Here is a 23,359-nt window from a genome sequence, read left to right as displayed (position 1 = left end):
CAATAAAAACTGACCCAGATTGTCACCCATGATTTGTGCTGAGCTCAAATGGGACCGTTCCTGCAGCTCTCAGTTGTTTAATTCAGTGTAAGATGAATTATTTTTAATCATCTCACTCCTTCTGGATCCTGGCTGGGGACAGTGTCGTCTATATTATCATATATTAAAATGGAATGGAGGTTGAAAATACACATCAGCAAAGCCAGCTGTTCCTGGGGTAATTTATGGCTCATCCAGTAGCAGAGACCAGCAAAAATCTTCCAGGAAGGTGTGTCCTGCAGAGAAGGTAAGCCTCAGTCTGCAAGACCAGAGGATACAGACAAGGTCTGGATAAACTTTCTAGGCCAAGATTCATCAGTGCCAGCACCAAAGGAATCAGAGGAGGCCAGGAGCCAACCCACACCTCTGGTTGTCACCTAAGTTGTCATCTGAGGGAGCCCAGTTGTGGCCGGGAGAGGAAGAGAGGTGCTGCTGGGACTGCTTTTGGCAACGGTCCCCCAGCAGTGTTTTTGTCACTCGGCCTCCCCACGTGTGTTGAGTGCCACTGCCCCGGGCACATGGGCCTTGCACCTCCACGTTGCGTGCCACCCGCGTGGGCTGCCCGGCCCCACTCCTCTTGCCCCATGGCCTGGCAGGCGTTACGACACGTGTTGTGTGTGGAAACACTCCCCAGCATTTGGGCAGATGTACTTCTTCTCGTGTCTTCTGGGGCCTCTGTGACTCTTTCCGTCAGGAGACAGCGCAGTCTCCTCACACTGTCCTCCCCGATCCTGTCGTTTAGGACTTTGCAAAAGTCATAGTAAGCTTTGTTTTCCTGCTTGTTCCTGGACATCTCTTTAGAAATGTCAGAAGCAGAGACATTCCCAAAGAGCTCTCAGGTATCAAAAAAGAAACAAAGTCAGTAAACAGCGTCACTGGGCCCTGAGCAACATTGACTTCCCCAAGAGGAAGATGAGGTTTTCCTTTGAGGGAGCTAATGGCTGTCTCTGCCTGCTGGGAAGAGGTGCAGGCTGGAGTTTCTTCTGGGTATGAGAGACACCAGTAAGATGAGTAATGCAAAAATCACCATTTGATGAGCAGTCACCTCAGTCTGAGGACAAACATCCCAGCTGCATCTCCCTCTGCAGTACTGGGGAGCACTGGGATCCTCATGGCCATTGGTACGGTCAGTGCAGGCTCAGGGCTGCTCCAGAGTCAGGTAGGGCCTCTGCAGTCATGATACCTGCAAGCCTAGGACCAACACACCAAAGCCAGTTGAGGACTCCCTCCAAAAACCTTTCCCAAAGCTGATCTCTCACTGGAGTGCTGTCTGGGTGCCTCACCAGCACCACTGAGAGCCGCAGCCTGGGGCAACTGGATGGTGCAGCACCCATGGGGAGGCACCCAAATCATAGGAGAGCCTTTGGTGGGACTCATGTGCCAGCTTTGCTGCCTGCTATAGGGGCTTGCCAGAGCTGTGGAGGCTTGGCAGGTAATAACTGGAGGCATGGGAACATTGATGCAATATGAGCTTGGAAAGTACATAAGGTCAGGGCTTTTTAGAAGTCCTGTTTTGTTTTTTTCAAGTGACTTACAGAAGATCTGCATTAGCGTGTAGATGGACACTAATGGCTTTGCAGATTTTCATGTCATTCTAGAAAGTCCAGTTTACTTTCATTTGGCTGGTGGAGCTTTTTCCAGGCACACAGATAGGAGAAAGGAAATATTTTCATGGACTTATTTCCAAGTGGCATCGGTATGTGCCTTTACATGATTGACAGAGGAGATGCAGAACCCTGACATAGTGGTCTGATGGTGATCAGAGATGTTCTGCTAATGCGGTAAGCCATGGCTGTGATTTTTCTAGTCTTTGTGAGGGTTAAGGGGAGGTCAGTGCACATGGACGTGATAAGGACACTTGTGGTAGATGTTCTGAACAGCTGGAGAGCCTGGGCTGATGCAACTGCACAAGAGCAGGTAGTAGTGGATGCATAGTGTTCCTGCTCTGAGCCTAGGGCCACGGTAAGAAATGCACATGTTTGTGCATAAGGCCTTTATTACAATGACCTCACCCATATGTATGCATTTTAATCATGCCAGTGAATGTTGGCTGTGTTTATTTTTAATACAGAGCTTGTTTTGATGTTACAATTGTGATGGTGTGGATCTAATGTTGGTGACTCTTCATCTTAGGCCTTAAAATCCAGAGCTGAAAGTGAAAAGGCACTTTGCATTACTTTAAAATACAAAAGGGAATGTCCCTGGGCAAATTAGTCCTTCATTTCCATTCTAGACTGTAGTCAGCTGTCTGCTGCCTGGAGTCCACAGCACACAAGTAGCTCTGGAGGTCACCCGAGGTCCCTTCTCCTGCAGCTTCCCGCAGCCAGCTGATAGGTGTTGGAAAGGCAAACAGACTTTCGGGGGAATGTTCGCTTATACCCTGACCTTCAGTGTGACCTCAAGGGTAAAACACAGTATTTGCAAGCCCTGAGTTTTATTTAACATGCTGTTAATTCCCTCTTTCTTGCCCTGGATAGCTCCAAAAAAATCCTCAAGAGGAAAGCATATACTCTAATTCCCAGGTCTAGCAGGGCTTTCCATTAGCCATGGTGGTGGAGTACTTGTTACAGTAGCAGTTCCCACGAGCTTTTCATAGAGGAGAGGTGTTAAAAAAATAAAAAAAAAAAAAAAGAAAAAAAAAAAAAGAAAAAAAAAAAAGAAAAAAGGTCACTGGAGTTGTTGGCAGCCAGTCTGTGTGATGGAGCCCCAGGAAGACCAGGGATTTCTGACTTCAGCCTTGCTCTCTCCTGCATAGTGTTGCTGCTGGATCTGCAGAGATCTCACGGTTTTGTAATGCATGACGTGTGCTGGTGATAGACAGGCAAGCCAGCGAGCCGAAGGCAAGCTGCCAGCCTTCCCTTCACTTTGAATGCCCTTGGCTGTCCCGAGACTCGTTCCAAAACATTTAAATCGCTTAAGTGTGCAGTGATGTGTTTTAATTAATGCAGAAGAAGGGGGCAGTAAAATACAGGTCCCTTCAGTACTAATTTGGCCTCGCAGTTGAAGCACAGGTGCTAGAAAGCCAGCAGTGCCTGGATTTGCCTCTGCCTTATTGCAGCATGTATAGTGCTCAGCTTCCCCTGCCTCGGTGGGGCTGACAGTGCTGTCCTGCTGTCAATAGGACAAGGTGTGCCATGGGGAAGGTGAGGTTAGTGCACAGGCATTTGTGATACCTTCTTGGTGCTCTGTCTAGGAAACAAGCTCTGCAAACCAAACAGTTAGTTTATTATTAAAAAGCCGGACCTGGAGACGAAGGGCTTCCTGTGACACACTTTGTGACAAGTTTTGTTGAGTGGCGGAGATTCCTCCAGAGTCCTTCATCCAAAGTGAAGCAATTGATAGCATCATAGGAAGAGGTTGCTGCTCCCATCACATGGGGGGGACATAACAATCACACAGTTACACACCTTGCCCATAAAATGTGGCATCAAATCTGGGCTTCACTTATGCAGTCCAGAGGTCCCCTCTTTCATCAGAAACAAACAAACAAACAAAAAAACACTTTTGCAGAGCTCCAGAGAAGGAGTATTTCTGAGTCCATTATTTTCCCCATTAGCACAGTCGGGAAAAGCAACGTGGAAAACTTTCTGGGTCATAATGAATGTAAAAGAGAGTAGATGATTTTGGAATTTGCGATGACACATGGGTTATTAGGGATTACGTGTTGGCTTGGTGAAGAGGCACAGCTTCAGCATCTATGTCCTCGCAATGATTCTTTAACAGAGTGGGCATACCATGACTCGTCCAGGTGAATATATTGCCCACTGCAATGCTGGCACTCCTTCTAAGGAAGTATTTTAAGCAATGGCTTGGCCTGAAAACTGGTCAGAAGATCTAGCATTAGCTGACCTGGCCAGCCAATCACCTAACCAAATTTGTAAATAAAGGTCAAATTCTCTGCCAGGTTGCAAACGACTAGGACATTTATTGTGAGTGCTTTCCCTTTAGAAAGCCACCCTAACTGGATCTTCTAAGCTTCTCAGATACCCAGCATTTGAATGGCAGCTAGGAATGGCTTTGATTTTGTAGAAGTTTTATTGGGGAAATTTAAACAGCACCTGCAATTAGTCAGCATGAGTCTTACCAGAATGGTCAGTTCCTTAATTTAATGAGCACTCGAACAGTGATTCATCTCAAAGTGGAACTTGGCTATATTGCTGCAGAAAGAAGAAATGACAGAGGGGAACAAAGAGAATGAGGAAATAGTTGGTTTAGGCTGAAAACAGAGCAATATGTTCCTGGAAGTACACTTTCAGCCCCCGCGCGGGCCTGGCTCATGCTGCGACAGGAACCCCTGCGTACAGGTGGACCGTCCTTACCAAGGTTCCTCTCTCCAGGCCAAAGCTCGGCCAGGCTGCAGGTGCTGCCTAGCACTACGTGCCAGACTGTGCTCCAGAACAACTCAAGGAGCATTTTCTATGCGTTCCCTTGTTCTGTGAAAGCACACACAGGTTAAATACTTGCATAGAAATGTAATAATAATGATTAATGCATTCCTGCCCAGGCTCTGGCCCTTCTTCTGACATAATCCGTCCTTCTTCGAGACCATAAAGCCTTTGCTCATGATGATGGGTGTTTGGTCCTGCAGCCTGACTGATGTCAGCAGGAGATGAAAGTGTTGCACCTCTTGCAAGGTGAAATCCACCCGTTCTTGACCAAGTGTATGCCTTCCAGAGTAATAAAAGAAGTGTAGCAACTAAGCCTCTAAGTAGGAGATCAAGCAGAGGAATGAGAAAGCATTCACTGCCTGAGAAGAAGGCCTGGCAAAGCTCACGGTGGTGAAACCAAATGGAAATGTTGCAAACTTTCACCTAGAATAAACAATCCGAATCAGCTGGAAGTGCTTTCCATCGCCCTGGTTCCCAGGAACAGGGTTGCATCATTTTCTTGACACAAGGCTGCCAAAATCTGTAGCGACATACTAGAATCCTACTGATTAGCCAAGTTCTTGGCACACTTGTATAGCCAGAGATTTATTTATCTATTTATTTATTTATTTATTTTTGTGAGAATCGCTGGTAGATTAAATACGGGAGGCAGGCAACACAAATACATATTTATTTGGGTGGAGGAGACTTTTGGCTTTAGGGTAGAATAATGCTTTGTGTTACGTGGCAGCTTTCTGTCAGAGGACCTCAGACATGAAATACCATTATTAACCTCCCAGCATTGTCTGTGGCAGATGAGACATGCTCCATTTCTCAGATGGGCAAAAGCTGGCCAGAGATATTAAGCACTGGCTGCTCTCAGATCCCCTTGAGTCAATCCTGACTTGCTTCCCCATGGTTCTGAGCTCCCTGCTCTGTGTTTTTATATTAGCCTTTGAAAGCTGCCTGCAGCACTTGCAATTAGTAGGCACACTGGTGGAAGAGTTGGTGGCACACCAGGGTCAGAGCTCAGGAGCTCTGGCCTTCTATCTGCTCTGCTGCCTGCTGGGTTATATTTGGAAGCAGGGACAGCATTCCGTAGTGTTTGCACTTCAGAATTATCTTACTTTGAGAAAATCCTTTTTATTCTTTTCTCATAAATGTCTCCTTCTGTTTCACATCTGTTCTTTGAGCACTGCCTAACCCATCAGTTTCGGTGGCTGTTTCATCCTTGCTGCTTGCTGCTCTTGGTGCACACACACCCAGCTCTGGAGCACCTCCTTCACCCACCTCATCTTCACCAGTTCTCCCACAGTGCCTACTTCTTCTTTTTACCCTTCACTGCCTGTGCCACCATCCTCTGGTTGTTCAAGGCAGCCTTTATACACACTTCCTTTTTCTTTGAAACTCGAGCAACGCAAGAAGTGTGTGCTTGGTAAAAGTTACACGGCAATGGTGAGGTTTCCTTCTCGCTCGTCTCCTTCTTCGGTGTGGCTTCCTTTGGGAATCCTGCTCATAACTTCTTGCCATTTGCAACAGGATCCCAGGAACCGAGCAGCAGTGAGATACATCTGGGGCTAAGCTGGAACTGGAAGCCAAGTGCAGACAGGCATACTGGAGTGGAGGGGAGGGAAGCGGAAAGCTCAGACATAGCTGGACATCCAGCAAGGCCTTGCAAAGCCAACTGGCAACACCATCTTCCAGGGGCTGTCTGAAATCACAGATAAGTTTGAATCAGAAGTTTCAATGCAAACACTCATGAACTTTGAGAGGGGTCAGGTCCAGACGGGCTCCAGCTGGACTCCAGACCCTGATAAGAGAGTTCCTCCCGTGGGCCTCGAGAACATCTGAATCCGCAGCAGCCACTCGGCTGACCTCTCCTTCCCAGGTCTCCGGGCTTTTTTACCCAGTTACTAGGTCATGAGCTTGCAGGAGACCCACCCACTTGGGCCTGATGGTTTTCACTGGTCCAGGGACATTTTTCTTTCTTCAGGGAGCTCTGCAAAGCATTTTTTTTTTTTTTCCAGGAGGGGAGGAGGTTCAGCATGACTCAATGGTGTTTAAGAAACAGGGGAGACAAATGAGGAGATCCTAGAGGTACTTCCTTTCTGAATAGCTCAGAGATTAGTAACGCTTTTCCATACCTGTAAATAGTTTGTGCACAGACACGAATGCCAACAACTTCTCTGGAAAGCTGCACCTCGCTAGCCTTTGTTTTTGAAGAGCATTTGTGATTTTTCAGCAACCACCTACCAAAGCCAAGAGAAAATAAAAAGATCCCTGACCTTTCACTGCTCTGATTTCCTAATCATTTGGACACCTTTAATCCTCGCCTCAGTCACAGGGCACTGTTGTGTAACACAGCCACAGTCCAGGAAGGGCCTGGCACAAGACAAATGCTGGACATGGAACATCCTTGATGCAAAAAAAAAGAGCTGTGCAGGGGATGCAAAGAGGAGAGCACGTCTGGGGGCTCACAGCAGCATAAGCTGTATTTATGCAGTGCTTGGGGATCGGTCAAGGCATGGAAGGTTTTTGCCTGTCACCAAAGCGGCCATGCAGAGTGGTCAGACAAGTCGGGCGGCGAACGCGTGCACATTAATATTTGCTGTCACTGAGGTTGCAAAACAAAAGCAGACAGATCATTTCAGGACTTGGCCTCCTTATCTCCACCTACCACAGCCTATAAAGTTGCATAAGAAAACAGGACAGCATAGGAAGAAATTTGAGGTGGAAACCTGAAGAGAAATGAAGCAGATGCAGCGACACTGAATGGCAAAACTCCCCCAACAGAGTGGGATCATAAGGTAATGGCAAAGTCTGTGCATGTCTCAAACCCTGACTTCAGATCCTGCCCAACTTAGGCCAAAAGAAGTTAAAATTAAGGAGGCTTCTCTTGTGGTTTGTCAAACGCTCTGTGATTATGGACACTCCAAAAGCTCATTCTGCTGAAAGACTCGAGGATGTGCACCCTGCTGGAAAACTTCCTTGTTAAATGCACATAATTCCAGTATGCAAAAACTTAATGACTGAGAAAAAGAAGAAGATGTTCCCCTTGTGGTTTGGTGGTGACAAAGGGGTTAATCATCTCCCGACGCTCCCGACAGGGTCACACTAAAGCCCTCACGTCCCAGCCTTCTCAGAGCAGCGTGGTGGGTCAAGCCCAGCAGACACGGGGTCCCTGCAAAAATCCGGCATGCGGCAGAGGAGACAAAGGCACTCCAAAGTACTTTCTGCTGGAAACCCGGGCTTCATTTTCCAAAAGCAAAGAGGTGTTGTTTGGGAGACACGAGCATCTGCTTCGTGACTTCTTGGTGCAGGGGACAAGCAACTCGCTGGTGTCTTGCCAGGTAAGCTGCAAACAACATTAGGTCATTGCAAACAGCTTTCCGTGGGCTCCATCTGTCAGATAAGGACCGTATCACTGGCACGATGTTTGTGATGCTGAGCTCTCCTTTGCTTAAGGAAGGCCAAATGTGAAGCTCATTAAGGAGAGAACCTGAGACGCCCTCCCTAGACCAGCAGCAGCTGACTTGCTGCCGTGGGCTGGTTTAATCTCCTATTAGCTCAGGTCAAAATGAGCTGCATGGAGAAATCTCTCTGTCACGACATGTCAGACCTGCAGAGCCGAGTCCCAAGTGCAAAAGCTGCTGGGGGCCACGGGGTGGTTCTGGCTCCGAGTTCCCCGGGGCTGATGATGTGTTAGTGGCTGTGGGCAGCCACGGCGTGCTCTGCAGCCTTCTGTGGGCTCAGCCTGCAGGAGACAGACGTGTGGTACAGCCTCACCAGCTTTGGAGCAGGCCCTATTTAGAGGCCATTCAAATACGGTGGTGTCCAGGAAGACGTGTAGCACCTAATAGTGGTGTAGATTAAGCGGAGATTAAAAGAAAAGTCGTGATTCAGCCATGATTTTCATGGCGAGGAATGATGCCATGGAAAACATCAAGGAAAATGAGATGGAATGGGCTGCCATTAGCAGATTGCTGTATTTATGGCTATTGGGTATTGCTGTTGTGCCAAATCTTAAATTTATTGGGTGCCACGGATTTCTTCATTAAAATCATATTACTGAATTGTTGTTTGTTGCAGTTTGCAGTGACCCTCTCCTTAGCTGTTTTTATTTTTGCTCTATGTATGTGTATGACCCTGTAAAAACAGGCTGGTCTGTGGGGAAAAAGTAAGTTTGTAGCCAAAAGTGTGCAATGTAAATGGCGTGACTGATTTTCTCCGAGTTCCCTCCTCTCTCTCCTCCATTTTGGCTTTGTGTTTCACCTCTCGGGCTGCACCGCTGTGGCTCCAAACCCTTCCCGTCCCAGTTATTAACGTTAAGCTGACAAGCTCTAAGCGAGGATTTTCAGGTGTCTTTGTACAACTCGTGCTGGCTGCTAGGTGTTCCCAGGAGGCTGCAGATCCTGGAATCTTCCACCCTGGCAATATGCCCAGCCCATCACAACTGCGACCTTACCAAGATCTCAGTACTGGGATTTTGCAGCTGTTCAGATCTCTCCAGATACCACAGCAAATGGTTTCTGCTCTCTGAGTCAGCCGGTTGCTGCACCCCAGCCCTTTAAGGTTTTCCCACTATTCCTTACCAGAACCACCTTCAAAGCTGGTCTCCCTGGGATGGAGATGGAGCAATGAGTGGAGTTGGGCAACTGTGTCACTTGCCTTAGTTTGCTAATGTCAAGGCTTTTGGCAAGTTAGTCTTCAGGAAAGCACACGGAGATGGCAGAATGGTGGAGGGCTGGGATCTCAGACCTGATGATCAGATCAGCAGCCAGCTCTGGGCACTGGCTGTGTTGTTCAGAAATCACATCAGCTCTCTTCTCTCAAGGTAATGAGATCAGTTATCTGATGCTGCTTGTATCCAAATTGCATTCAGATAGTTTTATGCTTCACAGGCTGCTGGATCGCAGCGATAGTTATACAAAGCTGGTGATGGCTGCAGGACAGAAACAGCTCCCCTGAGCCCTGCTCCTTCACACCACGCTCTCCTCTGATGCACATTCGTATGCTGTAGCACCCTACAGCAACAAGCACCCCTGGAGTTCAGACTCTGGCTTGTCTGATCATATCAAGCCATCAACATTTACAGTCTCCTCTCTCTTCTGACCAGATGTAATAATAGCAAGAGCAGAGGTTCTCACCACAGCAAGGCAAAATTTATTTTTCAATGACATGCCCATCACCAATCCCTACAAGATTTTTCAGTTTAGAAGCTCATGAGTACATCACATAGCATACACTCCGTGCTGCTCTTTTGCATAACACTTCCTAGCTTGTCTGTAGCTAGCCCTGGGCTCTCTCAGGTCTTTTCTGTCCTCGGGACACATCTCTGAGAACTGCAGTATTGGTCTCAGATATAAGCAAGGAGGCTGGCTACACTCAGGTTCATTATTAGGTTTCACATCTTGCGTGACATGGGACCAAGAGGTTTGTGTTTGATTTAATGATTTTTTTTTTTATATATATATATTTTTTTGCTGTGATTTGGAGCACTCAGAGAGCAGCATGGCTGCCAAAGCAAGATGAAACAGGCAACACTTGAGACATTCAGGTCAGGGAGCGCGCTGTTAACCCCTCTCAGCAGGTGTGATACCATCCTGCCACCATCCTGCACCCATCAGCACGTAGTCCTTCCTTTTGACCCAGGGCCTCATGAGACACAAAGTACCTCTCAGTGCAGAGAAAGCTCTGTGGTGAGACTTCCCCTGCGCTGACCTCCCACTGGGTTTATATGCCCGAGACCAGCAGTCTGTGCAGGGGCACGGGACTGTACCCACTTGCAAGCAGCATCTCCCTGCCACTCAAGTCCAGAGCAGAGGATGCAGAAGGGCCCATCCTTAAGCTCTTGGGTCTTCAGTTAGTCTTTCCTCCTGGCTCCAAGCAAGGGGCTCTTTCCCGGAGCTGCTCCCCATGGTACTGGAATCTAAACAATCCTCCTAATTAGCTTTCGGACAAAATCAGGTTACTGGGTTACCCCCACCATGCATGCACACTTGGAGGACTGGGAGCAGAGGTTTCAGGGGAAGATAAGATGCTGCTCTGTCAATCAGAAACACCGTGAATAACATTTGTTATGCTTTTGTGGGGCTGTTATGCATTTCTTGTCCCTTCTTATGACTCTTCACCATACCTTTCTGCTGACGGAAGGCACCTGGCTCTCTAGACTGCCATCCACAGACGAGCTGACGCACATGCACACACCTGCCTCAGACAGGATGAAAATGAGGCATGGCATCTATTGCCAAAGAAAGGTTTCTTCAGTACCAGAATTACTAAAACTTCCTTAAGATATGCAGGAGTGCTTCCAGATTGCAAAATGAAAATCGCTGCCCGGAATCCTGAATTCAAAGTAGGGAAATATCCCTTTAAAGAAACCCATTGGCAATATGACTAAAGGCCCTAAGGGCAAGTTGATCTTCAACACAACTCCACTGAGTCAAGAGAAATACACCAGGGATAAAGTTTGGCCTGATAGTGAAAACCATAGGCAAGTGAGAATGATTCCCACAATCAAAGTGATCTGAAAAATGCAGATAAATTTTGCCCTTAACGGAATCATTTTCCTAACAATAATGGATAAAATGAAATGCTTGTCAAAATTATTACAAGCATATGGGGATGAGACGATCAACATTTTATGAAATATTTCCTTCAGCAGCAATATTTTTGCTTCATTCTTTAGCCATTCTTCTTTCTTTAATTCCAAAGCTTGTGACCTTCCTGCTGTCTCTTCTAGATTTACTACCTGCCCTGTTCATTCTTGGCTTGCTAGAGCCACACTGATGATGTGTTTTGGATGCTTAATCCCCAGCTTTGCCACTGTGTTGATGTGGCATTTTGTTGAGTATTTTTCAGGCCAGTATCCTTCAAGTCCATCTCTACTAGTTCATCAATACTTGAACTGACCCCCAGGCAATGCTAAGGGTAAGTATCTGATACTACCTTCCAGGACTGAGCCCTTGGTTCTCAGCTTAACACTTTACAAGGATACCTAAGCGAAGATGCTGGTTAGAATGAAGACAAAACTTTCTCAGAAAGCTGTTTCTGAATGTGGGACTTCCCAAGAGAGGAGAAAGAATGACCACAGAATTAATCTCTTTCAAAGCTCTATCCAAAACTCATTTGTTGTGTTTGACTTGTTCTCAGCAAGTCCTAAACACAAGCTCAGAAACAAAGAGTGGAAAACTCAACTGTAGTTGTTCACAAAAGCAAACAAAACACAAACAGGAACAACTTGCCAGTGTGCTGAAAAGATCGCTACAAAAAAAAAAAAAAAAAGCAAAACAAAACAAAACAAAAACTTCTATAAAATAATTATTATTTTTTCACTTAAAGTACTGAAAAGGAAAGAGAAAAAAAAAAAAGAGAAAGGAGAAAGGACGGAGTCTTTTTTTGGATGTTTATTGGCTTGGGAGGGGTTACCAAGAACTCCAAGGCTTTTTCATTGGCTTTTTCACCCTCTTGTACCTTCCAAGAGGCATAAGGCCATCTGAATTACATTCCTCTTCCTCAGTTATGTAGTTCTCAGTTCCAGAATTCATGGTTGTGAGGGAGGGCTGGAGACTCCTGCCTGATCCCCAGCACTTCAGGTATCCATAGATATCTCTCCTGCACCTCTGTGTTTAACTCATGTTTGGCAAAGTACAACATGATCTAAATCAGGCATCCCAGGAGGGCAGCCAGCTTGGATTGAAGGCATCAGGAAATGTGAATCCTATCCTGGACCTGGAATTCTTCCCAAAGATTAAGCATCTTCACTGATAAAATGCATGCTACTTTCTTACTCAAAATTACCCAGGTGTAGTGTGCTTGTCATGGGACTAAAGACCCTTTCCTACCAGCATCTCTTCCTGAAGGTACTTGCACACTGTCATAACATCACCTCTCACTTTGCTTTTGAATAAATTTAGCAGATTGAACTCTACAACTCTCTCAACTTCCTTTTCAAAATGCAGAGACCAACAAGAACAGGGAAAACATTTGTCTGGTTAAGACTGGCTGGAAGCAGACCTGGTCCATACTGCAGTTGGCCGCTCTTCTGTTCATCCATCTGGAGCTCTTGGGAGGCCCCTTAGCTGCAGCATCACACTGGAAACACAGGTTGGGCTGCTTGTCCGCAGCATCCTTTCCCAAATCATGGCTTTGCTTTCCACAATATGGGTTATCACTGTGCAGTTTGACTTGTGTCCCTTCCTCCTCTGCATGGGGCTGTCACACTGCCAGGTGACCTGGATCACTCCAGCTGCTGCCCCAGCCTCTTCATCGGCTGCTGCTCTGGTGTCACTTGCAGGTTTTGGCAGCCCTTGTTGTGGTTCACCTTCCACACGTTGATAAAAGCATTGAAAATTATTGCATGCCCTATCAGTCCCCGAGGCTCTCCTTTGGGGAAGTGCCCTGGGACTGCTCATTTGCAAGGTCTTTAATCTCACTGGTCCCTAAGCCACAGAACATGCATGCTATTGATGTTGGATATCCTTACTTGTTACTAGAACGTGCTAAGTCAATCTCCTTGCCAAAATCTGTCACATCCACAGAGCTGCTTTTCCCAACCCAACTTTTAACCTCTCCAGAGAACACAGAGTTGTTTGAAAAGCTTGATTTTGATGTGAAAAGGCTGAGCCAACTGCCATAAATAATAGCCACAGCTTTTAACTCTGCTCAGTTCAGTTCCCCAGCAGCTTTTCCACCATGTCGTCTACAACTGGTTTCATGCTATTGCGTATTACAGCTTTGCTTTATAACATGTTTGTGCCCTTGTGAGTTGGAAGACGCTGTGCTCCACTCCCCCTTCATCTGTCCGGAGTGAGCCAGGTAAGGTCTGAAATGGGTGGAAATGCTCCAGTGTGATGCAGCTGCTGTTTACAAGCAGAGGTGGGAGGGGTCTGTGCTCAGAATAGTGTGGGAATTTTCCTTTTTCCTTTTTTAACCACTTTTACTCCTTGTCAAGTGTTTTCAGACCCAGACTCAGGCTCGATTTATTTTTGAAAGGCCATTTATAGCTGCTGGGTCTTAAAGCAAAAAAAAAAAAAAAAAAAAAAAAAAAAAAAAGACTGCCAATCTTATTTTTAAAGAAGAAACCACGCACACACAGGCTCTGTCGCAGTTTGCTCACTTCTTGGTGTCCCACAAGATCCTCCCCGCCGTGATAGCAGCATATTGCCCCGCTCCCCTTACCGAGCTTATATAACAGCGCGGGGTGGAGGCTCTGCTGCTTTCGAGGCTGAAGCACGGAGAGCAACAGCTTCACAAAATTGCCAGGGCTGGGAGTGGCCTGCCTTGGAGTAACCCACCTGAACTTCCAAGTTGTTGCACCCTTCGGTTCGATAGTTTTTGTGTTCACAAACATCTGTAATAAATGTTGGAGAAATGTTTCTTAAGCAACCATCTGCCTGCATCCAAGCACCCAGATTTTCCTTTTGGCTCTGATTTGGTGCTTCTTCCTGTTAGTTTTCCTTTCCAGCTGTTCTGATAATGCAGCACTTCAAATTAGCAGCTTCTCCTCTTGAATTTGTAAGCATTTACTTAGCTGTTGTTTGGTTAAGGGACCAGACAGACGTACACCAAACAGGAAGGGATATGGTGGGTTTGTGGTCAGAGCACAAGGCTCTGAATCAGGAAATGATCAGAATCAACTTCGAGAGATGGGTCCAGCCCGCAAAGCTCAATTCTGCATCTGCTTCTGCACCGAGCTCAAAGTACCCTGGTACTTAGGCTGCTTTTGTCTGTGGCTGCTGCGCGGGGCTCACCTCTTCTCTCCCTGGATTTCCGCAAAGCAAGCATTTATTAAAAGCAGATCGCCAGACTGCAAGGAGGCTCAGTGCAAAATTATCTAACCGAGTGCCTTCCTGGTGGTGAGACAGTTTGGACCCTGTGGACATCACTTGCCTTGCAGGTGTCAGGGGAAATTTCCCAGCTTGTCTCCCTAGACGTGCTGTGCACGCGCAGCCTTAGCTCATCCCCGAGCTGGAGGGAGGCAGCCCCAAAGCCGACGACATCCCTCTTCTCTGAGCTACCCGTGTGCATCGAGCCGCAGCTATCTGCGAGGAGCAATAACAAATTCCATCCCCGCTGAACAGCACCACAAATGATGTACAATATCTGATTCCCAGATGGCGATGTTAAGAACAGAAGGCAACATGTCTGGGAAAGTACCTGGGGCATACCTGAACAATAGAAATAATAGAGATGTAAGAAGAAGATAGATTTTTTTTTTTTTTTTTTTTTGTCAAGCAGGAAACAGCCTGAATGAATAGAAACACTGTTAGAGGTCTAGAGTAAAATACTTGAAATAGGTGAAAGGTTGGTAGCAAGAGCAACGTGCCAGGCTTGTCTGCTCCCGATGTCTGTGTTGTACATCACGTGAACACATAAATCCTTGGAATCCCTCACCATTTGTTTGGATACCAGCAGACTGAGTGTGCATCTACCTCTCCGGTGACTTGAAGGATTATTCTTAGAGGACAGACTCCCCCTGCTAGGCTGCTTGCACAGTCAGGAGCATATGAGGCTTGGGATGGGTATTTATGCACAGGTTTTATTCTAGGTCCGCTAGGAAAAGGACTTAGGAAAGAAGACTAACATAACGAAGAAGTGGCTGCCTTTTCTCAGATGTTCCAGCAGCTGAACATCCTGCAGAACGGTGAAGGTGGTGAATGTTTTCTGAGATACCAGTGCAAGCAGCAGTGAGATGGGGATACCACCCCGATGAGCAGCAGGCAGCTTCATGCAAGCGCACCAGCTTCTGCCTCTCCAGCCTTGCCCCGCCTGCATTTGTTCCTCCTTTGCCTGATGGCACATCTCCCCCACACAATGGCATGTAAAATCTAATCTCTACTGAAAGCTCTGCAGGGCAGGAACTCACACATTCAGATCCAAATAGGCTACTCATGCCTTTTTAATTTCACTGCATCAGAATAACAACAGCAAGGAAATAAAGTAACAGCCAAAGAATCAAGTCAGCGCAGTGAAACAGGTCCCTTCCCTGCCTTACGAGTTACATCCACGCCACCCCGATGCTAGCGGGAAGTCTTCTAGTCACAATCAGTAAATCTTTCCCTTTTAAGCATCTCAGAAAGCTCTCAGCCACCAAGGAGTGGCCACTGATGTCCACTAATTCCCAAAGGCACACGGAGCAGCACCATGCTGAGGCACATCCCAGGGCACGAGGGGGCTGGGGAGCCCCTCTGTGCCTGCCCATGGTCTGGGAAGAGCGAGCTTGGGGTTGGTGCACTCCCACGCACATCTGCACCCCAGGCTGGCACGATGCTGATCTCCCCAGACATCAATCCTGCTGCCATCTGGATGACAGATCTTGCACAAGAGCCGTGCCATTACATAAGGCCGGGGCTGTTTACAACTTCCCGCCCAGCGCACGCCCGCCGTGTGTTAATCAGGACGGTTCGTAGTCAGTCCCGCGGTAAACAAACGCAGCTTCACCAGAAAACACGGCACCACACCTCTCCACTCCAGGTGTGCGTTTTGGCCCACTATCTGTTTCTCCATAGTGATTAGGGACTGGTATTTAAGACAATTTCTTAACAGGACCTGGGATCGGTGGTTTATCTCCTCATTAGCTTGGTAATGTCATTAATTAAGGGTATGTCAACGGACATGATGCCACAGCAGATGGGTGTTATCAGTGGCAACAGCCTTCCAGGGTTTGTGTTTGCAGCCTGCCTACCGTGATGCGCCATTAGCATCCTGCCCAAGGTGGGGACCTGCCCTTTCCCCACGCTGCTGCCGAGAGCCCTCTCCGCAGTCAGAGCGTCTTGAGGCAGGCTCCAGAAATCCCCTCAAAAGTCCCCATGCTCCCAAACCACCTCAGAGTGGGGAACTATAAGCTTGGGGGGAGTTACAGAGGGGTGAGAAATGGACACAGGGGCTGTGCCCTCTGCCTTGCCCACCCTGCCAGCGGTTCTCCTGATGGTGTGTGCCCCAGCCGGGCAACAAAAGCAGCCTTGTGGCCCCTTCCTTAGTCCTCCTGCTCCTGGGGCTGGGCTTCCTCATGGTCCTATGCAGCAAGATGAATGCCCTAAGCCCCCCCAAACCACTTGTGAAGGGCAGGGATGGTCCCGGTGGTGCTGCACAGCCCGCAGGGCCTCGGGCCGCGGTGCTGATCCTGGCGGAGGAACAGTGCTGTCATCGCCTCCTTCCTCCTCCTTTTGCACCTAACAGGGCTGCTCGTTCAGCTGGCTCTGCATTTCCAGCTGAGAAAATTAGCACGTTAGTGAGAGATGTGGTGGACTCTGTCCCGTGGCATTAACAGCAGGGCTGGGTACTTCAGAGCAAACCGGCTGGCAGGGCTGGCAGGAGCTGGGCCCAGGCCTGCACGCAGGGCAGTCGTGATGTTAGGTTTAAAGCAGGCATGTCACGAAATCCATGAACCTGTGAATTCTGAGGCTTCAGAAAAGAAAAGCCAGGAAGTTTAGCCTGCCCGCTCACATGATACTCTTAGAGGTAGCAGGAAAGTGTGAAGATCTTTTGGAAACCTTCTTTCTCCTCTTGTACTCCTCTGGATGTAAGGTTGAGTCGAACATGCTCCTGGGTCAAGTCCTGCCCTGGTCCTGTACAGAAGTCCCAACATAACCCAAAGCCTCGCTGCACTTTAAATACACGTCAACAGTAGCATGTGCTGGCCAGAAGCGATTTTAACAGCGGTCCTTCAAATGAATGCAGTTTTAGTTGTTTTCCTCGGTTGTTTGAGGTCACTGTTCCCCCGCCCTTGTTAATAAAGATGTGATTAATGACTTTTGGCAAAGATGCTGCCTGAAAGAGCCAATGCTTTAGGAAAAGCAAAACCAGTTTTCAGGTATTTTCTTTAAGGTTCATCTCAGAAATGCACAAACACATTTCAAAGTGTTCGTAAGACACACTTGACACCCCCTTCTCCCCATCTCCCCCCCCAGCAGACACACTGCCATTCGTAACCCACGTAATTGTTTTCCACCTACCTGGAAGGGAGCACCGGGAGCAGGGTGGGCAGCGCAGAGCCGTGCTCGCTGCGCTTCCCCGGGTGGCAGCGGTGGCTTTGTGCTTGCTCTCCCCGCACTGAGCAGCACCCGAAACTCCTGGGTGAGGCCCCGGAGTCCCTCTTTAAATAAATCACGGTGGTAAGGGAAAAAGAGAACGATTAGAATTGTTTCCTCTGAGAGTGCTGGGCTCACATTTTCAGGCTTTTTTTCTGTGAACGGTGAGGGTCAGAAATGCAGGTGGTTAAACACAGGGACGGCACAAGCTGAGGTTTTCACAGCCAGGCCTGGGGCACCAGAACGGGGCCTTGAGGGAAAGCACCAAAAATTGGGATGTTGGTGAGAAGTGCAGTAGCAAATTTAACAATTAAAGGAGCACTGCTTCCGCTGAGCACTCACTTCTAGACGGGCCCTCGCTCATACAAAAGCCTCATGTAGCTTAGATTTCCCAGTAGATGCTTGTCTTCACATCGGTGAGTTTTAGCCTGCACCACGGGGGCCAAAAGGGATGTCTGGGAAGGGGTGGCTGCTGCCTGAGGATGGGGTGCACAGGGCCAGCGATGCTCCTAAAGGCTCATACATCAGGTCTTAATCAGTGCTGTGAATTAGCACCACAAGAGTTATGATCAAAGCAGAGATGCTTGTGTCTCAGGCCATGAGGGTACAAGACCCCTGTGCCACAAAGATCACACCAGCCCCTTTGCCAAGTCCCGAAGTTACAAGAGCACCAGTCTGAGGCATTGCAAGCACTGCGTGCTCTCAGCATCTGCAGCATCTGGATGGAGAGCTGGGGGTGGCTCTCGAGTGCCTCAATCCAGGCACGGGCACCCCATGTGCCTCTTGTGCTCCATGGGGCCACCTGTGCAGCTTTGCATGGGGAAGGGGTGGCTGCAGCATGAAACATGCTGCACCCACGGCAGCACGCGGAGCTTGGCAGGACCGGTGTTTTTCCAGCTGCAGGAAACTGTACCGGGGAGAGCCAGTTTGAATGAATCTCTGACATTTTATAATCCCTTGGAAAGAAAGGAGTGAGTGCTCCAGTGCGAGCTTGTCTCCAAAGCTGAAGCAAATCCTTTAAATTAGCAGGACACTCTGTGTAAGGGTGCAGAGAATTTCCCGTTGCTGTGTGCTTTCCCCTGCAGGCACCGAAGTGGCTTAAAGCACCGCTAAACCCCAGGCAAGCAGGAGCAGTGTCTGCAGGCTTGCCACTGGGGTTCTGGACTGGCCCAGTCTAAGCAGATGGTGAACTGGCAGTGCTCACAAGAAGATCCTGATCCATGTGCTGAAGCTTCCCCAAAATTGCTGTGGGTGGCTCTAATTATAACCTGTGTCCTACCGCCTCCCCTTCCTGCGAGTAGGAAGGAGCCCAGCTTTCTTGTTACACTAGCCGCCTGCCCGTTACCAGGTCAAGATTGCTGGTGGGATAAGGACTTTCCATTTGCTTGCAGCACTGATGTCCTACTTGGCAGCATGTGCCTCATTCCTTCAGCCCTACAAAGGGAAGAGCCCCGAGCAAAGCAGGTTTGCAGCTGGCTTAGCAACACGGCTGCTCTGCATTCCTGTAAATTTCCAGGTTCAAGTGCAGTTTGTTCTTCTCTGTTGACAAGCCAGGTGGACATCTCAGTCCCCTTCATCCTGCTGCAGAGCCTTTGGGAAGGATGACGGGAGCTGGGAGAAGCAGCAGCTCTGGAGCTGGGTGCAGTGCTGCAGCAAGGCAAGTTTTTCAGTGATGGAGAGGAGATGACCAGGAGCCATGCCATCCACCCACCTGCAGACTTCCAAAGCAAGAGAGAAGCTTGCTCTTGAGGTTTGAGGTGAAGAGGTAAGTACTGGTGTAGATCCAAGTCCCCAGGGCTAGCCTGATTTATTTGGCTGTCCAGTCGTTACTTTCAGCCTTGGATGTGACGACTCTATTTTTATTTATTTTTATTTTTTAAGCATATGCCTCATTCTTGGGTTCCCATTACTTTATTCCAAGTGAGGCTGGTGTTTCTTCATTGTTTTCTCCCATGCATGATTGACATTAGCAGGAAGGAAATCTGGAAACTATAGAAACTGTTCTCTGCACTAAGGGAAGGTGCCTCGTATTCTTCTGAACCTGACCCCATTGTTTGCTGCTGCACCCACAGGCACGTTCTCTGCTGTGCACTGCAAGGATCAGGGCATCCTCACCCAGGTTCGGGCAACGGTCACCAGCAGGACTGCTGGGCTGGCCGCATTCCCATTCAAGTCAGCATGAGTTTCACACCTGGTTTGACTGGGAGCAGAATCAGGTCCCTCATTCCACTATATAAATAGAAAGATTTGATTTCAGCGCAGGTGGATATCAAGTTGTTCTGATGTTTTTCCCTGATTTCATTAGCAAGGTGATTTGTGTTACAAGGAAAACTTGTTCTGAAGCTGTCATTATTTACCTGAAATGCATCTGCACTTTGAAGTAGGCTCTGGAAACACAAACAGAATGAAATTGTCCATAAAGTAGTGGTGGAGAGGCTTTTTCTGAGGTTTGAGACTGTTGGGTTCCCTCTGTGCTGGAATGCAAAACGAATGCCCTAAATTTAATCACGCACCAGGCTTTTTTTGCATTCATGACTCGAGAATGAATTCAGTTGTAAAAAGAAATGCAACTGACACATTTGGCATGCAAAACAACCATTGTTTTTGCCAGGGGGTTTCACGTGCACGTGTGTATGTGTTTATCTGTAAAACAGCTCAAGAGCATTCACGGAAGACTTGAGCAGTGGAAGCACTGGCTTCAGCTCTCCAGAAGAAGTCAGCATCCAGCTGTGGTCGTTGGTCTCCCTACAGATCCTCCAGGTCCTGCCCCAGGGATTGACCTGGCCAGATCCAGTCTAAAATCACAGAAGAACACGATGATCCCAGACTAATAAATGAAATAATTTAATAGCTAATCTGCAGGCCACCAAATTCCATGAGCTCAGACTTGGTGCGTGCACCTTGTTTTGCTGCGCTTTCTTCCCAAATGAATGGTGCGATAAAAGTAGCAGCAGCTTAGTGCTGAGTGCCTAAAAAAAGGTGTTTGTTTCCACTGCAGCGCTTAGCTCATTGTTCCTGCCACTTGTCCTGTTGACTGCCTCCTCAGGAAGGCCACGCTCCTGGCAGCCAGGAGCTCCTGCCTGCTCCCTGCTGCTCCGCCGCCAGGTTCCTAAATTCAAGCTTTTTGTTTCCAGTGTCTCCTTCTCCCTGTGGGACAAAAGAGGTGATTTCTAACTCACCTCACAGTGGTCTTTTGGTGATTTTTAGAGCTTTTGAAAGCTGCTTATGGTTCCTCAGATGGTACCGGAGAAACACACCGGTATAACTGGCAAGAGACGCAGGGATTCTGGCGTGCAAGCTCTCACGAACATGACTTTCCTGAGATGTGCAATAAATGACACCAGCCCACATCTTCTGGCCACTGAAGGGTTAGCTGAAATTCCCTTGCATGCTACACTCGAATGAAAACACCAGCAGGCTCTGGTTTGACCCCATTTACACCTGAATCATCTGGGACAATCATGGGAAAAATGGGATCTCCCAGAGACAGAGGTTTGCTTTCCACTTCACTTCTTCCCCTGGTGCTGCTGTTTTCCCCTGAGGGATGGGCAGGAACAAACCCCTGGGGGCTGCCAGCTCTCCAGGCAGGGTCCTGCCTCTCCTGCCTCCCGCGGGCTCCTGTCAAAGAGCGAGAGTTGAGTCAGTCTCCATGCTCCGCTTCAGTCGTGTGCAGCTTCCTGAAAGCAAGCACTGAGATATGCAGCCCGATTTTTTTATTATTATTGTTGCTGTTTTTTGTTTCTTGTTTTTTAATTTGCCCACCAGATCCGGAACTGAAACCATCAATTCATTTCACTGAAGATCTTGTTCTTGACTCAAATCAGCAATAGCTTCCTCAGCTATCACCAGGTTTCTCCCCACTGCATCAGCTGTTCCGGCTCCTGTGGGCCTGAAGGTACCTGTTTTGTGGTATGAGAGAGTTTTGTTTTTCAGAACAAGGTGAGAAGCTTCCCTAGACACTCAGTACCCACCTTTACGTCCCTTCTTGGAATCCCATTAACCCTGCAGCCATGTGCCGAGGTGGAAGAGGGGAAGGCTGAGAGCAGGAAACATGGGGAAGATCCACCTGAAATCATTTCCCATCCTGACTCCCAGGAAGATCAACAAATGACTCCCAGAGTCTCCAACCATTTCAATTTCAGATATACTTTCCAGACCATGTTGCTATCCACTTCCACAACCCCAGCTTGTGTCTCTCCATAGGCTGCATTCCTGGGAGCACCAGGAAGGGGAGGACACCACAGGGGGATGCCACGGGAAGGGAAGGAGCTCTGCTCTGCATTGGTCTCACTGTGCTGTATGAAACAGTGACGGTGCTGCCCTGAGCTCGAGCCACACGAACTCTCAGTACCTGTTCTCATATCTTTCAGAGCTGTACCAAAGACCACCGAGATCAATGGAGTTTTCACACTGGCAAGCATGAGTTTCGGATTCGTTTTTCTGAGATTTAAGTTTTAGGAACAGGCAGAAAATTATCCACTAGGAAATCTGTTTCAATCACCCCTTTTTATGGCAGATGCTTTGGAAATGATTATGAGCTGTGTAAAGAAATATGGCCTTCTGAATTTATTCAGGCTAATTCTGGGCAAAACCAAAGCTCTTTTATACTGTTCAGGCTGTGCAGAGTCTTAATGCACACAGAAATTAATTTCCAACCAACTTAACTCACTTTTGTTCTGCCAGAACAATAGAAAAACCTGGATCTACACTATATTTTGTATTTGTGTGCTGGTCAAGAGTGTGTTTTCCTTTAACTACTGCAGTTAGAGCGATAGAGTGAGTATTAGAGTGATAGGCAGATAGAGTGATTCCCTAGGGTGGATGTAGTGATGGCTTTATTCAGTGTGATTTATCCCCCCTCTTATAAAGGAATAAGCCCCATACATATAAACACCTCTATAGCATTACAATTCCATGCACAGTAGGGAAGTTTCCTGCTTTCCCACACACAGGCACAGGCTTACAATAAATACTGAGGCCCAGATCAGCAAGCATCTCTTTGCTTCCTACCGTGGGGTGAGTTCAAAAGAAAGTAGTGGGACAGATGATTCAACTCCGATAAAAATGTGAGTTGTGATGGCCTTGGCAAACTTCTTTTACCTTCCATTTGCTGCTGTTTCATGTTATTTGCTACACACCTTGAAGGGTTTCCAGCATCCCCAGGCTCAGCACCAAGCCCATTGCTACCGAAGGGTTTGTGTGCTGCTGGCACATGGGCTTGTCACCGAAATCACCCTCCCTGCCTTCCTGAACCCAAACGTGCACTTATGGCTGGCTTCAATCAGAAGGACTCCAGCACACAGTTAAAGTAAGGTACCTGCTCCAGTTCCCAACCACAAAACAGATATTCACCATGTGAACCACGGTGCCGCTCAGTCAAAACAACTCAAAATAAAAGCGCTGCCTACTAACAGTGAGAAGGATTTGTTTGGTATAAATTACTTGGCAAATAATCCTGCACCTCAGATACATTTCAGAAAACCGTGACCTATTTCTGGATGACTTATCACACCCACGTGTGACAAAATTCCTCCAATAAATCAGTTGTGATGAATGATTTCAATGTTTATTATTATTATTATTGTTACTATTATTATTATTATTATTATTATAACCTCCTTTGGCCACCTTAAATGTTCTGAGACAAGATGAAAGTACTGAAACTTCTAATACGTCCCTGCAGAGCCACTATTGTAGGAGTGAAAAAGAGAAGAATGGATCAGTTTTTAGTAAAACCCATGGTTTATGTAAAGCGTCTGATTCAAAACCTATTTTCTGTGTAGCTTTTTCTTGTAGACTAAAATAGTAGGCTGCATTCAAACTAGACTTTGAGCTCAGTGAAAAGGAAATGCTGATGAAAATCACGACTCAAACACCCTTGCATCATTTAATTCTATTTGTTTTATTGGTGAGATACAACCT

The 23,359-nt window shown here is 47.6% G+C and overlaps 1 long non-coding RNA gene across 2 annotated transcripts; it reads left to right on the top strand.

Annotated features, from left to right (window-relative positions):
• Window positions 1-1,829: 1,829 nt before the first annotated feature.
• On the top strand, window positions 1,830-22,994 carry LOC118171651. Of its 2 annotated transcripts, XR_004753298.1 has the most exons (3): window positions 1,832-7,213; window positions 7,514-7,756; window positions 21,203-22,994. It is a non-coding gene; the product is annotated as an uncharacterized LOC118171651 (long non-coding RNA). The 2 variants fall into 2 exon arrangements; XR_004753297.1 differs by having other exon boundaries at window positions 1,830-7,756.
• Window positions 22,995-23,359: the final 365 nt, after the last annotated feature.

This window comes from Oxyura jamaicensis, chromosome 9, assembly GCF_011077185.1.
Source record: "Oxyura jamaicensis isolate SHBP4307 breed ruddy duck chromosome 9, BPBGC_Ojam_1.0, whole genome shotgun sequence".
Taxonomy (NCBI): Eukaryota; Metazoa; Chordata; class Aves; order Anseriformes; family Anatidae; genus Oxyura; species Oxyura jamaicensis.
The sequence above is the reverse complement of the archived record's forward strand: the minus strand, read 5'-3'. Positions and strand labels throughout refer to the sequence as shown.